This window comes from Hemitrygon akajei, chromosome 25 (assembly GCF_048418815.1).
Source record: "Hemitrygon akajei chromosome 25, sHemAka1.3, whole genome shotgun sequence".
Lineage (NCBI taxonomy): Eukaryota > Metazoa > Chordata > Chondrichthyes > Myliobatiformes > Dasyatidae > Hemitrygon > Hemitrygon akajei.
Window position 1 is genome coordinate 50,653,221 of NC_133148.1, and position 14,936 is coordinate 50,668,156.

Consider the following 14,936-nt stretch of genomic DNA (forward strand, 5'->3'; position numbering starts at 1 on the left):
TGAAATTTCCTTCACTCCACAGTAATACTGATAAGTATGACTTTAGCTCACCTTCTCAAAATAACTGCAGGGTGAATTCTATCATATTATGATCACTGGCTCCGAAAGGTTCCTTTATTTTTAACTCCGGTTCATTGCAGAACCCTCAATCCAGAACAGCTAATTGTCTAGTGGGCTCAATCACCAGCTGCTCTAAAAAAACAAGCTAGTAGGCATTCTACAAATTCCTTTGCTTGGGATCTGGCACCAAAATGATTTCATACAGCACAGGCCATTCAGCCCACAGTGTTGTGCTGAACCAGCTATAAAGCAAATCAAAATCATCCAGACATCAATCCCTCCTAATTACACCATGTCCACAGCCCTCCTACTTCCTTACAACAATCGGGAAAGAGATAATCTCTGCCCACATTATCTATGCCTCTCATAATCTTGTAAACCTCAATCAGATCCCCCTTTGACTCTGATGCTCCAGAGAAAACAAACCTAGTTGATCCAGCCTCTCATGATAGCACATGACCTGTAAACCAGGCAACATCTTTGTAAACCTCTTCTGCACCCCCTCCAAAGCCTCAGCATATTTCCTGTAGTGGGGCAACCAGAACTCTGCACAATACTCGAGATGTGATCGAACCAGAGTTCTGTAAAGTTGCAACATAACCTCCTGACCTTTGAACTCAATGCCACGACTAATAAAAGCAAGCCTTCAGTAAACCTTGTTAACCCTCTTATTGACCTGTGCAGCTATTTTTAAGGAGTTTGAACTTGGATTCCAAGATCTCTCTGCTCAGCAGCACTATTAAGGACCTTGCCCTTAAAGGTGTATCCTTTTTCCCTTCATAAATAGAGGTACAGCATTAGTACAGAGGACTTATGTATCTTAATCCTTTTTCGGATGCCCAATACTTCCTCCAACTTTACCTTGAAATGCCCGAATTTATTTATACACTCAGCACTGATCTCTTGGTCCTCCACATCCTTTTCCTTTGTAAATACTGAAGCAACGTTCTCATTAAGTACCTCACTCCCATTCTCTGCATCCAAGCTGATATTTCCCCCTTTATCATTGAGTGGTCCCACCCTCTCCTGAGTTATCCTTGCACCATTGACATATGTATAGAATGCCTTGGGATTCACCTTAATCCAATTTACCAGGACTTTTCATGGCCCCTCATGGCTTTCCTAATTCCCTTTAGTTCCTTTCTGGTTTCTTTATACTGCTCATGTGCTTTGTTTGATTTGACCATCTGAAACTTTACATAATTTATCATTTTCTTCTTGACTAAATTCATCATCTCTCTGAACATCCAGGGTTCCCATATCTTTCCATCCCCATCCTTCCTTCTGACAGGAACATACTTTTCCTGTACTGTGTGCAATTGCTCTTTAAACACCCTCCACATGTCTGATGTGGACTTGCCAGAGAAAAGGTGTTTCCAATTAACACTTCTTAGTTCCTGCTGAATGTCCTTGTAAGTTGCCCCATGCCAATTTAAAATTGTTCCACAAGGATAATACCTATCTTTGTGGATAGTTATCCTAAAAGTTAACGAGTTGTCACTCTTCCGTTACCGTTCACCCACTGAAATGTCAGTCACTTGGCCAGGCTCATTCTCCAGTACCAGGAGCAGGGTGGCCCCTCCTTTCATTGGACCGTACACATAGTGATTTGAGAAACCTTCCTGGATGCACTTAACAAATTCAGCCCTGTTGGAATCCTTTAAACTCTCCCATGTAGCATCAGCAAATCTTGAAGCCAGGGTAATGGTTCCCCTGCAGTTCCTGTGCAATCCATCCCAATCAACCTGCTCATTGAAATTCCTGATGATTATCTTAACATTGCATTTTTGACATGCATTTTCTGCCTCTCGTTGTAATTTGTAGACCACATATTTGCTACACTGTTTGCAGGTCTGTTTATAAATCCAATCAGAGTCTTTCACCCTTGCAAATTCTTAGCTCTACCTAGAATGATTCTACACCATCTGATCATATGTTATCTCTTTCTAATGATCTTATTTAATTTTTAACCAACACAGCCACACCACACCTTCTGCCTACCTCCTCGTCCTTTTGATACAATGGGTATCCTTAGACATCAAGCTCCCAGCTATAATCTTCTTTCAGCCACAATTCAGTAATGCCCACAAGGTCATGCATGCCAATCTGTAGCTGTGCTACAAGTTCATCTAGCTTATTCTGTATACTATGTGCATTCAAATATAACACCTTCAGTCCTGTATTAATCACAGTTTAAAATTTTGTCCCCTTTTACATTGCAACTCATCCAACTGCAATTATACCCGAACATCAGCTTCTTACTAGCAGTCTCACTACACACTGCCTCTGTTTGTAAACCAACAATTTGATCCTCAACCCTTTCACTTCATTTCCCATCCCCCTGCCAAATTTGTTTAAACCCTTCTGAACTGCTCCAACAAACCAGTCTGCAAATCTATTTGTCTCCCATGGATTCAGGTGTAACCCATCCCTTTTGCACAGGTCATAACTTCTGCTTATCAAGGCCCAGAGGCTCGGAGTAAAGAGGAAAGGTGTAAAGTCCCAGGGGTTGTGAGGGGCCTCAGACTGCATTGTCTGTTGATTGTGCTGTCGTTGGGGTTGCAGTGTCAGAGAATGCAATGTGGTGAGACAAGGAAGGTGAAAGTTTGGGTTTCATGGGATGCCTACGTTAGTCAATTAGTTACCTTGACAACGGTGACGAATGTGCTGTAGAGGAAACTGATGATGAACAGAATGGCAAAGGCAGCAACTGTAGGCACATTGTCATCTCCATCCACGTGTCCCTGTTCTTCCTTCACCTCCTCTCCTGTCAAGTCTGTGCAGGTTTCTGAAAGAATTGAGAAAGTGAGAGCGTTAGTTTCTTGTCAATGTTTCATGAAGATCAACATGGCAATAAACTTGAGTAAACTTGATGACTTGAGTCATGTTTCCTCACAGCATGTCACTTGTAACCTGGGAGCCCCTGGACAGAACAAAATGATCTAGTTTCTCCGAATCGACTATTTTCGCTCTGCTAAAAATATGAACAAGATCTTCACTTAGCATTCATTTACCATCATCCCAACGTATAATTTCCACTGGGGAGTGCATGTATGTTCAGCAGTCCCTCCAAGACAGTTTGTTCAAAGACCTGGAGTTGGTTATTCATTTCATTGATTATCATCCCTGTAGTTAAAGCCTTCCAGACTGCTGACAGATCTGCCAGCCTTGAGTGAGTGGCAAAGTTGGTCACGGGTGTTTCTGCCCAATATCGAAACCATGAATAAATCTAGTGAATAGTGTCAGCATTCAACACATTGCTGCAGGTCCCAGGGAATCACTGGCTACATATTGTCCCTTCTTTCTGCAACGTTCCACTTTCTGAATGAGTTCACCAAATGCCTTCACAAAGTTGATAAAATACCTTTCCCTCTCAATTAACTTTGTATATTTGAAACTGTGGACCAAATGTTCTATCTGTACAACTGTAGAACTTCAGAATGTTCTATCATTTGCATAGTGGAAACTACAATACACATATACCTATTTCTATAGACCTAGACCTATATACTTGAATGTTTGTTTATCTGCTTATACAGTGAGGAACAGAACCAACCAGGCAACACTTCCCACCCCTCATTTTTAAGTCACACATTGTATCCCAAAAGTACTGGCACAGAACACTGGCAGCCGAATGCTTTCCATACTTTCTTTATTGAACTTTGATTACACAAACACAGGCTGACATTTAACCTCTCAAGTAGTCTACACAAGTTTCCAACAGGATCAGACCTGACACTGGCAAGTTAAAACAAACTGCAGGATCTCAGAAATGTTGGTAATTTATTTTGATGTATTTAATCATGAAATACATATTTCCATTTTGAGCTAACGAGAAAGGACTTGCAGGTAGTCTTGCTTGTTTCAGTGATGTGAACCACACTGCTGTAGGATCAGCCATCAATTGAAGGTTGACAATTAAAGTTGTCAGCCACTCTGTCCATGGGAATGTCTGCTGCAGAGAACCCAGTGACCCAACTTCTTTCCATCTCATCTGGTGGGGAAGGGTAACTTTAGAGGGTAACTTTTGGGATTTTTTTAATATATGATGTTTACCGGAAATATTCTGCTCTTACACCATCCATGCCAATGTTTAGACCATTAGTGATCTCTCTGCATCTAAAATGTAAAGGTTTTTACTTTTGGAAATGAAAGAGAAATTGCAGAAAGTGTTCAGCAGGTTAGAGAACATTTAAGGACAGAGAAAGGGCTAACACTGAGATATCATCACAAGTGTACTGTGTACCATTGCTTCAGCGCTAGTTCTGTGCCTGGCTGAGTACTGTGCATCTCTCTGGTTTACTGGAACTCAGCAACTGTCTGGTGTCCAGTTACATTCCACAATGCCTGCTCCAGTGAAACTCAGTTCCTCCAATTCTGCTGACAGATAGACTTGCTTCATGTTTCTGAGACGCTGGTGAGCAAACATTGATCCTGCAGTCATTATTTCATCATTCCCTCACTGACAAGGCCGGCATTCCTTGCTCTGCTCCAGCCGGCCAATCACAGAGCAGTGAAGAGTTTGGTGTGGGACTGATGGATATGTGTAAAGAGGGTAGGAAGGCCACTGTACTTCACCAAAGAACATCAGAGAAATAGTTTGTAATCTCAAACTAGAATCTGGCACAGTCACCTCTGGTTGTGTGTTCACGCCATTGTCCTGAGGCTTGGGAACAGACTGTAGGTCAGTGATCCTGGTACTAGTACTGAGGGAGTACTGCACTCTCACACATCTGTCTGAGATGCGACAGAGGGGCCCAGACGGGCACTTACTGATGAACAGACAGACCTTGTGTTGGTAGTTTGGAAGAGAGTCACGTTTTGAAAGCATCGGATGAACTCTGATTCTTTCCCACTCTCTGCCTCTGCATTATTAATCCACTCAGACAACTACAACAATGACACTCTTGCCGTTACCTATTGACCTTGCTTGGCCCTGGGTTGTGGCTGTGGCAGAGGATGTCAACAGTGGAGTGAATCTCAGAATCATACCTTGAATGTTTTTCACATCCTGCCTGACGCTGGTGTTGGAGGGGGGATGAGACACTGTGCATCTGAAAACTGAGCCTTCCTTCCACTCCTCTGTGCTCACGGTCAGGACGTAGCTGGCAATGAAAGTCCCCGCCTGTTCCAGAGCAGTTGGTCTCACACTGACGTTGGAAGAGATCAGAGAGTCCCCTTTCTCCCAGGTGAAGGTTATTTGTTGCGGGTAGAATCCAGAGGCAACACACTCGAGGGTGACCGTGTTCCCACTCTTGGTCTCTCCCTCTGGTGGTGGTAGCAGTCTGACTTTGGGACCTTTTGTCTCCACTGGAACTGATGGGCAAACAATGGAAATGTCAAACATTTTTACTGAGGTAACCAATGTTGTCCATTTTAATCGCTGATCTCTTGCCCACCTTTGGGACTTTTTGTCTGTGCTGATACTGGTGAGGTTGAAGAAGGTTGTTGGGCAGAGCAAGTGTACTCCACCCCTCTGGCCCACTCCTCCACACTGGTCTGGAGTTGGCTGATCACTGTGTCTCGGGTTCCTTCCTCTCTCAGTTTTTTGGTCACATTTGCTTTGATTTTCTCCCCCTCGTTCATCTGCCAGTGGATTTGGACCTGGCTCAGATCAGCACCCACAATCATACACACCAGAGTAGCAGTCTGGTTGATCCACATCTCTTCAATGGTGGGATTTTGGATAAAGACAGACAACTCTGTAGATGAGAAATAGAAAATTTACAAACTGGATAATATCTGCTGTCAGCTGGCTTGACAACTTCAGCTCAGACTTATCCTGAAGCTCAATTTGTACAGAATTGTACATTGGAATGAAATCAGGTTTGTTTGCAGAGTGGGTTGCTCATCTCTGCTTACAACCTTTTACTGAGAAAACAAAATCGAACATCAAGGAGCTTATTTCCTTAGGCCCTTTTCAGGTCACAACAGGGACTGCAGGACAGTTGCCCAGCTACGTGACAGTTAGCTGCTGGAATGCCAATGAAATATGCTATTGGAGCAGCGAATTGCAATGAGAGATGCAGATTCTCATCAAAGACAACATTTCCTGCAATCTTCTTGTCTCGGTGCATGTGAGAGTCTGTAGATCCATTTCTGACAGTGACCTGAATCAAAGAGCTGCCTCATATCTGTTCAGACTGAGCCTTGGATTCCTCCAGATTGAAAATTCTGATGCTGACTTTCGGATCTCCCATGAAAAATCTCTCCTTTCATCTCTGTAACTTCTCTGCCGCAGTCAATGATCTCACTTTGTTACAGTTGTCCTGTTCTCTTCATCTATTTCCATCTCTACACCTTAAACCTCCCTGCCGTTCTATTTACTGTGGGGTCTGTTTTTCATTTGCTGGACACTCATAGACACGGCTTTGTGTCCCATCATTCACATCATTAGTAATATCAGTGAATAGTTGCAGGGCTTACAAAGAACACTGCTCACAATTAAATGCTGCTGGGTTCAGTCCCCTGATACGTGACACAGTGATAATGGAGTTGTTGGTGAATGATTGTAAACAATTTCAGTCCATTAGTGTACAGCAGATCCTGGCATGGTGTGGGGGCAGCTACCTCAGGCCAGCATTCTGTAGTCACTGGAAGAGCTGAGCACCATGATCAGTAAACATGAAATAGCACACCTGTATTCAAACCAGGACATCTCGAGGAAGTCTCTGAAAAATGTCCACTAACATATCACCTGTGGAAACAGAGGAGCCAACACTTAATCACTGTTATACCACCATCAACAATTGTTACCGTGTCAGCCCATGGGCACACTTTGGTAAGGGTGATCAACTGGCTGTACTTCAACTCCAGGCATATAGGCAGAGACTAAAGACCACAGTGATGGTAGTGAGGACCAAGAAGATATCATCAGGGAAGGCAGAAGTATGCTTACTGGACTTTTGATTTGGTGAACTGGACAATATTCAGAGACTTATCTTCAAATCGGAATGAATATGCCACAGTTATCACCAACTTCATCAAGACCTGTGTGGAGAGTGTGTCCATTCGAGAACATACCAGACATACCCAAAGAAAAAGTTGTGGATGGAGCAGGAGATTTTTAGTCTGCTGAGGGGTCGATCTGTGGCAGTCTAGGCTGGTGATCCTGCATTAGACAAGATGCCCTGTGAGCGGCCTGTTACTGTGTGGCTCGCTGTGACAGGCGGGTCAGCCTCTCTGCCTCGTGTGGTGTCCCGCTCTGCTCTTTCAATGAATGTCGGTGATATCGGAGATGGTATTGTGGTTCTGTGTTTATGAATTGGTCTGTTGTGTTTATGGACTGTGGACATTTTCAGACTTAACGTTTTATACTCTGTGTTTTTTTATCACCCATTCCTTTTCCGTTTGTTGTACGAGGGCAAGGTGTTTTGGGGTTGGTCTGTTAGTTTTTTGTGCAGGGGAGGAGTTGTTTTTGGGGGGTTATGTTCCTGTTCCATTTTGGAGAGAGGGATATTGGGGGGAGGGATTGATTATTGGGATGTTGTTGGGATGTTGGTTATTGGGATGTTGTTGGGATGTTGTTTTTGTTGGTCATGGAGGGGAAAGGGTGTGTTTGATGTTTCTGTCTGAACAACTTTCATATTCTTTCTTGTTTTCATGGCTATCTGGAGAACACAAATTTCAAGTTTTATGTGGATACAAGCTTTGATAATAAATGAAGCTTTGAACAATTCCAATTGAGCTTAGAGAAGGAATCAGATCCCCTTCAGCTCTGGCAAAGTTTTCAGGCCATTACTTCCTACAAGGTGAAAGCCAACAACATGAATGGCAGTGATGCTTCATTCCCAGATGAGCTCAATGCCATTTAAGCACACTTTGAAAGGGAAAATAAAACTACATGTGGGCAGATCCCTGCAGTGTCTGGTGACCCTGTCATCTTTGACTCGGACACCAACGGCAAAACAGCTTTCAAGAGGGTGAACCCTCATAAGGCATCAGGCCCTGATGGTGTACCTGGTAGGGAATTGAAAACCTGTGCCAACCAACTATTGAGAGTGTTAAAGGACATCTTCAATATCTCACTGCTGCAGTCAGAGGTTCCACCTGTTTCAAAAGAGTGAGAATCATACCAGTGCCCAAGAAGAGCAGGGTAGCTGCCTCATTGACTATTGCACAGTTGTACCCACATCTACTGTGATGAAATGCTTTGTGAGGTTGGTTATGGCCAGAAACAACTCTTGCCTAAGCAAGGACCTGGGCCCACTGCAATTTGCCTATTGCCAGAATAGGTCTATAGCAGATGGAATCTCACTGGCTTTCCACTCGACCTTGGATCACCTGGACAATAACAATACCTGCTGTATGTCAGGATGTTGTTTACTGAATACAGCTCAACATTCAACACAATTATACCCTCAGTTCTAATCAACAAACTCCAAAACCTGGGCCTTGAGACCTCTTCTCCACAACTGGATCCTTGACATCCTCACTGGGAGACCACAGGAGCATCTTCTCCTCACTGACAATCAACACTAGAGAACCTCAGGGATGTGTGCTTAAACGACTGTTCTACTGTCTCTGCACACATGACTGTATGGCTAGGTACAGCTCAAGTGGCATTTATACATTTGCTGATGAACTGTTGTGGGCAGAATTTCAGGGTGATGAGGAGGCACACAAGAGCAGGATAGATCAGCTGGGTAAATGGTGTTGCAACAACAACCTTACATTCAACATTAGTAAGATGAAGTAATTGATTGTAAACTTCAGGAAGGGGAAGTCATGGGAACACACATCAGTCTTCATTGAAGGATCAGCCGTGGAGAGGGTGAGCAGTTTCTGGTTCCTGGGTGTCAAAATCTTTGAAGTTCGATCCTGGGTCCAACACACCTATTTCTTTATTTGCACAGTTCTGATCTCACCCGTTGTCTCTTCTTCCAATTCTCTCTGTCTCTGTCTCTGCTGAACTCACAAGACGAAAACAGGAGAAAGTGCAGACCACCAGATTCCATCCTCTGGGCTGAGATTTCTGGGGATTCATTCCCTCTGAGGGAAGAAATTTCTCTGCATTGCAGTTTCAAATGTCCTGTCGCTTACCTTGTAACTCTGTCTCATTGTTTATTGCTCGGTGACAGGTGAAATTCTCTCAACATTTACCCTCTCATGCCCCTTTTACATTTGATATGTTTGAGTCCAGAAATCTGGATTCTTCTCAACTGCACTCAATGCAGATGCAGACTGTCTGGTCTTGGTCATTGTCTGATAATCATTGAGTCTCAGAAAGGTACAGCACAGAAACAGGCCCTTTGGCCCATCTGGTCTGTGCCGAACCATTTAAACTGCCAAGTCCCATTGACTTGCACCCAGACCATTACCCTCCATACCCCTCCCATCCATGTAACCATCCAAACTTCTCTTAAACATTGAAATCGAGCTTGCAAGCACCACTTTCTCTGGCAGCTCATTCCACACTCTCTCAAATCTCTAAGTGTAGAATTTTCCCCTCAGGTTTCCCTTAAACATTTCACCTTTAACCCATGATCTCAAGTTCTAGTCCCACCCAACCTGAGTGGAAAAAGCCTGCTTGCATTTATCCTAACTATACTCCTGATAATTTTGCATACCACCATCAAATCTCCCCTCAGTCTTCTAAGTTCCAAGGAATAAAGGCCTAACCTATATAATCTTTCCTGATAACTCAGTTTCTCCAGTCCTGGTAGCATCATTTTAATCTTTCTCTGTACTATTTCAAGCTTATTTACATCTTTCCTACAGGTAAAAGACCAAAACTGAACAGCTGAAGATTTTTATTCTTCATGTATATGAAGGATGTAATTAATAAAGTTAATTAAATTCAATTCAACTCAAATTCGGCCTCATGAATGTCTTATACAACTTGAACATAACATCCTATCTCCTGTACTCAGTACTTTGATTTCTGAAGGCCAATGTGCCAAAATATTTCATTATGATCCATTCTAGCTGTGCCTCCATTTTCAATAAATTATGGACCTATATTCCCACATCCCTTTGTTCTACTGCACTCCTCATTGTCCTATCGTTCACTGTGTAAGACCTGTCTTAGCTAGTCCTACCAAAGTGCAACACCTCACACTTGTCTGCATTAAATTCCATCAGCCATTTTTCAAACTATTTTACCAAATTTTCCAGATCGCATTACAAGATCTGATAGTCTTTCTTGCTGCCCACAACAGCCACAATTTTGGTGTCAATAGCAAATTTGCTGATCCAGTTAACCATGTTATCATCCAGATCATTGATACAGATGGCAAACAACAATGGACCCAGCACCGATCCCTGCGAGACTCCACTCGTCACAGGCCTCGAGTCAGAGAGGCAACCATCTACTATCACTCTCTGGCTTCTCCCACAAAGCCAATATCCAATCTAACTTGCTGCCTCATTTTGAATGCCATGCGACTGAACCTTCCTGATCACCCTCCCATTTGGGATCTTGTCAAATGCCTTGTTAAGGCCCATGTATATAACATCCACAGCGTTTCCTTCATCAACTTTCCTCGTAACTTCCTCAATAACCTCCATAAGATTGGTTAAACATGCCCTACACATATAAAGCCACGCTGACTATCCTTCATCTGTCCATGTCTATCCAAATACACATATATCCAGTCCCTTAGAAGACCTTCCGATTGCCTTCCCACAACAGGTGTCAGGCTCACTGGCCTAAATTTCCTGGTTTATTTTTACTGCCTTTTTTAACCTATGGAACGTCAGCTATTCTCCAGTATCTCACCTGGTGTTAAAGATGTTTTAAATTTCTCTGCTAGCCACCCGCCCACTCCCCACAATCCTTAATTTGCTTAAAGACAGTAAACCTCCTCCTCTGTAATCTGTAAAGGGTCCATGTCCTCGCTTCTGCTTTGCCTCACTTCTATAGACTCTCTGTCCATCTCCCAAATAAATACAGACACAAAAAATCCATTGATGATCTCCCCATCACTTTTGGCACCACACATAGATTACCATTCTGATCTTCTGGAGAACCAATTTCTTCCCTTGCAATCATTGTGCTCTTGACATATCTGTCGAGTCCTTTGGGATTCCCCTTCACTTTGTCCGCTAGGACTACCTTGTCCTTGCTTTTAGCCCTTCTTATTTTTTTCTTATGTGTTCCCTTGCATTTCTTATATTCCATAAGTACCTCATTTGTCCCTACCTGCCTATACCTGCTGAGCACTTCCTTGTACTTCTTAACCAGAGACTGAATAAGAAATCAAGTATCACACACACTCTGTTGGGATTTCTATGTACTGATTAAGGAAACTTTCCTGAATACATTTGACAAACTCAATCCCTTTTGTAGTACGGGAGTCCAAGTCAAAATGTGGAAAGTTGAAATCACCTACTATCACAATCTTATGTTTCTTGCAATAGTGTGTGATCTCCCCACAATTTGTACCTCTATATCCTGCAGGATGGTTTACAATATAGCCGCATTAACATGGCCATATCTTTCTTATTCCTCATTTCCACCTGTAAAGCCTCACAAGAGGAGTTCTCCAGTCTAACCTGATTGAATACTGCTGTGACAATTTCACTGATGTCTGATGCCACACCTCCGCCTTCAATCCCTCCCACTCGGTTGCATCTAAAACAATGGAACCCCAGAATACTGAGCTGCCTGTCTTGCCTCTCCTGCAACCAAGTCTCACCAATGGCCACCATATCATAATTTCTTGTGTTGAGCTCTGCCCTGAGCTCATCTGCCTTTCCTACAATAATACTTGCTTTGAAATATACGCAGCTCAGAACATTACCCACTGTCACGTGACGGGTCAAAGAACCAGCAGAAATGGAAAACACATTGGAGTCTGGTATTGCTCTAAACTAATAATGTTTATTAGTAACTACGCAATACAGTACTATAAATGTAGATATATTTGAACAGATTAGCAGTGAGAGGTGTGTGTGTGTGTGGAACTAGGAGCAAAACTAGGCTCTTTCAAACCTGGGGTAAATGGATAGAGTTTTACGCTGATGAAGAGAGTTCAGTTCAGTTCGAGGTCGTTATTTGAGTAGCGTTGTAGAGAGAGAGAGAGATGATGCCATCGATCTTCCCATTGTCTTCCGTGGTCTTCCGAAATCCCTGTTGTTCTCCGAAGTCCTGTAGAAGTCACCGACTGTGATTATAATAACATGTGACCATTCTTCAGTGATGGAATTATCACCCAGGCGAGGGTGGACACACAAATGATTCCCCACTGGTCACACCTTTTCACACTGCTAGAGCCACTGATCTATTTCCCCAAATCGATCCTCCAAAAGCCCCCACCTTCCTGTGGGCGCAATAATGCTCATTCAGTATCCGAAACTGTGTGTCTCTGTGTCTCTGTGGACCTGGTTCTTATCTCCACATGTTGGACACCAGCTGTCCATCAACCTGCACCATCCTCCTCTCTCTGCAAGAACTTTGCAAGCAGACAAATGTCCTTGGAAAGGTAAACAACTTGTAGAGAAACCATAACATCAATCCTTCGAGCAATTTCTGTCTCTCTCATTGCAATGGACACCTCCCTCTCTCTCTTTCTAACAGCCCAAACAGTGTCCAAAAGCCAGTCTCATTCCCCCGACATTTTAAAGTGATAAACCACAGAAAATATGAAACCTAGGGGTACATAACACTCACACCACACTCAACATTTTGATTCCTGACTTTGTCTGATGTCTGAACAAACTCTGACTCCACAACCTCTCCATGATCTGTTCCTATACTCTGGTTCTCATCTCCAGCAACTTTAGTTTAACCAGCCCCCACCCCTACCCTGCAGCACAAGCAAACCTTCCCACTAGGATATTAGTCCCCCTTCAGTACAGATGCAAACTGTCTGCCATGATAGATGGAGGTTTAACTGCGCCTTTGCAATAGTACAGTTCCCAACAATGATACATTTCATTTAGTTTGTGACACACAGGCACCAGGTGAGGAGCAGCAATCTTAGTGGGGACAAGGAGCCCTCAAACAGCAATCCGACATATTTGACACAGATATGACGTTTGGTAAGTGGTTTCAACTCTCAACTCTTTCTCAGATACCGTAGGTTCTAATTTCTTTGACCATTAGTTTACAGCTGATGCAGGAAGGGTTTAGACACCAGAGATATAAAGACACCGATTTCTCACTGTGTGGGTCACCAACGACACCTCATGTTGAAAGTTCCTTATTTGCCATTTCCAAAAATCACAACCAAGACATTTTCAAGTTATATTTATTGAACTTGGATCAGTACATTGACAGATACAAAGATTTAATACATTGTGCAGTCCCAGACAGGGTTGAAATCCATTCAAGCATGGCAGAAGAAGGTCTGAGAATGTACACACAAACTCAGAGATTTGTGGTGAATCATGTTTGTAGTTTAATTTGGTTGTTGATCTTAATTTCATTCTTAATTATTTTGAAAGGTCCAGATTTTAATCATGTTTTAATCAGCTAAATAATCCTCTCTAATAATTAATAATAATAAAACTAACAAAACTAGGGTTTCATGGATTGAATCACACAGTGTTACACACAAGATTTAAAACTATCAGTCAGAACAAGTGAGACATTGACCAGGGTGGGTTTGCTGTGAGATTTATTGATGCTTCGGAACAGGTTGGTTGTGAGCGACTCATGACCCACCACACAGGAGAAAGTGGTGCCGCTCTTCCACTCCTCAGGAGAAACCTTCAGCTGACTGGTCATTGTGTTCCAGCCTTTTCTGGGGTCCTTGGTCACCGGCTGATTCATAAACCCTGTCTTCAGAAGGGTGTCATTGGCCATCCAGGCCACATAGATCTCTGTGGGAGAGAACTTGGTGACCAGACACATCAAGGTCACAGTCTGATCGGTGTCTACCTCATCTGATGAAGGGGGAGGAGGTAGACGTGAGGACGAGTCAGAACACACCCTGGAACAGAGAGAATCTCAGTTAGAATGAATCTTCCAATAATTCCCTCCTTACCCGACAGATTCTGGTCTTGTACCAACATGAACAATTTCTAAATCTGAGAGACTTCACTTTATCTGAAACTAAAGGCTTTTCCCTTTCTGTTCATCATTGGGATTTGTGGAGTGGAAATCTTGAACCTGCTGCATTTTACAGCTTCCAGCAAGGTTAGTCCATACAGTTCAATCAATGGGAGTCGCTGAACACAGCAACTCGACAGTAAGTGGAACTCAGCCCCTGGACTTGCATCATCCTGTGCTGTTTGTTCCATCTCCCCTGGAGCAGGGGTGGCAGTCTCAGCTGTGTACGTGTGAGAGGGAGTGAGAACCTGTTGAAGAATTATTATCTAATACATTCTCGAGTGGATTGTATATAGTTCTTCATGTGAATGGCTCAAAGGATATCTGGAGAAAGCAGGAACAGGAATTGAATTTGGATGATCAGCTGAGAACAGACTGAATGGTTGAGCAGATCGAGAGACCCAATGACCTACTCCTGTTCTCATTTTCTATAGTCTATCACCCTGCTGGATGGTGATAAATATGTCATATTACTGAGATCGGACTCACATTGAATTCTGTCCACACGTACCTGTGTCCTTCCTGATGGATTTCTTCACCGGTGTTGGCAAACTCTCATCCTGTATCACACACGAGTACTCAGCCCCACTGTTCCACTCTGCACCAGGGACTGTCAGTCTGCTGGTGATCATGTCTTCACCTCCGTTGCTGTCTGGACCCACAGTCCTCACCCCATCTTCCCTCTTCCTTCCGTCCACCTGCCAGGTTACACTGAATCCCTGTAAATCACTGTGAACCACCTCACACAGAATGGTTGCTGTCCTCTTTGTCCAGATCTCTTCGAGGGAAGGTTTGCTTAAAGTGACTGAGGGGTGGGTATCTGGACATTCATCTGGGAGAAATGTCATAATTATTATTTCACCATTCCCCAATAGATGAG

General features: G+C 43.3%; 1 long non-coding RNA gene across 1 annotated transcript; it reads right to left on the minus strand.

Moving 5' to 3' along the window:
* Positions 1 to 13,236: 13,236 nt before the first annotated feature.
* On the minus strand, positions 13,237 to 14,898 carry LOC140716235 (uncharacterized). Its single transcript, XR_012096273.1, has 2 exons — positions 14,568 to 14,898; positions 13,237 to 13,937 (listed from the first exon to the last, which is right to left on the minus strand). It is a non-coding gene; the product is annotated as an uncharacterized lncRNA (long non-coding RNA).
* Between the last annotated feature and the right edge of the window lie 38 nt (positions 14,899 to 14,936).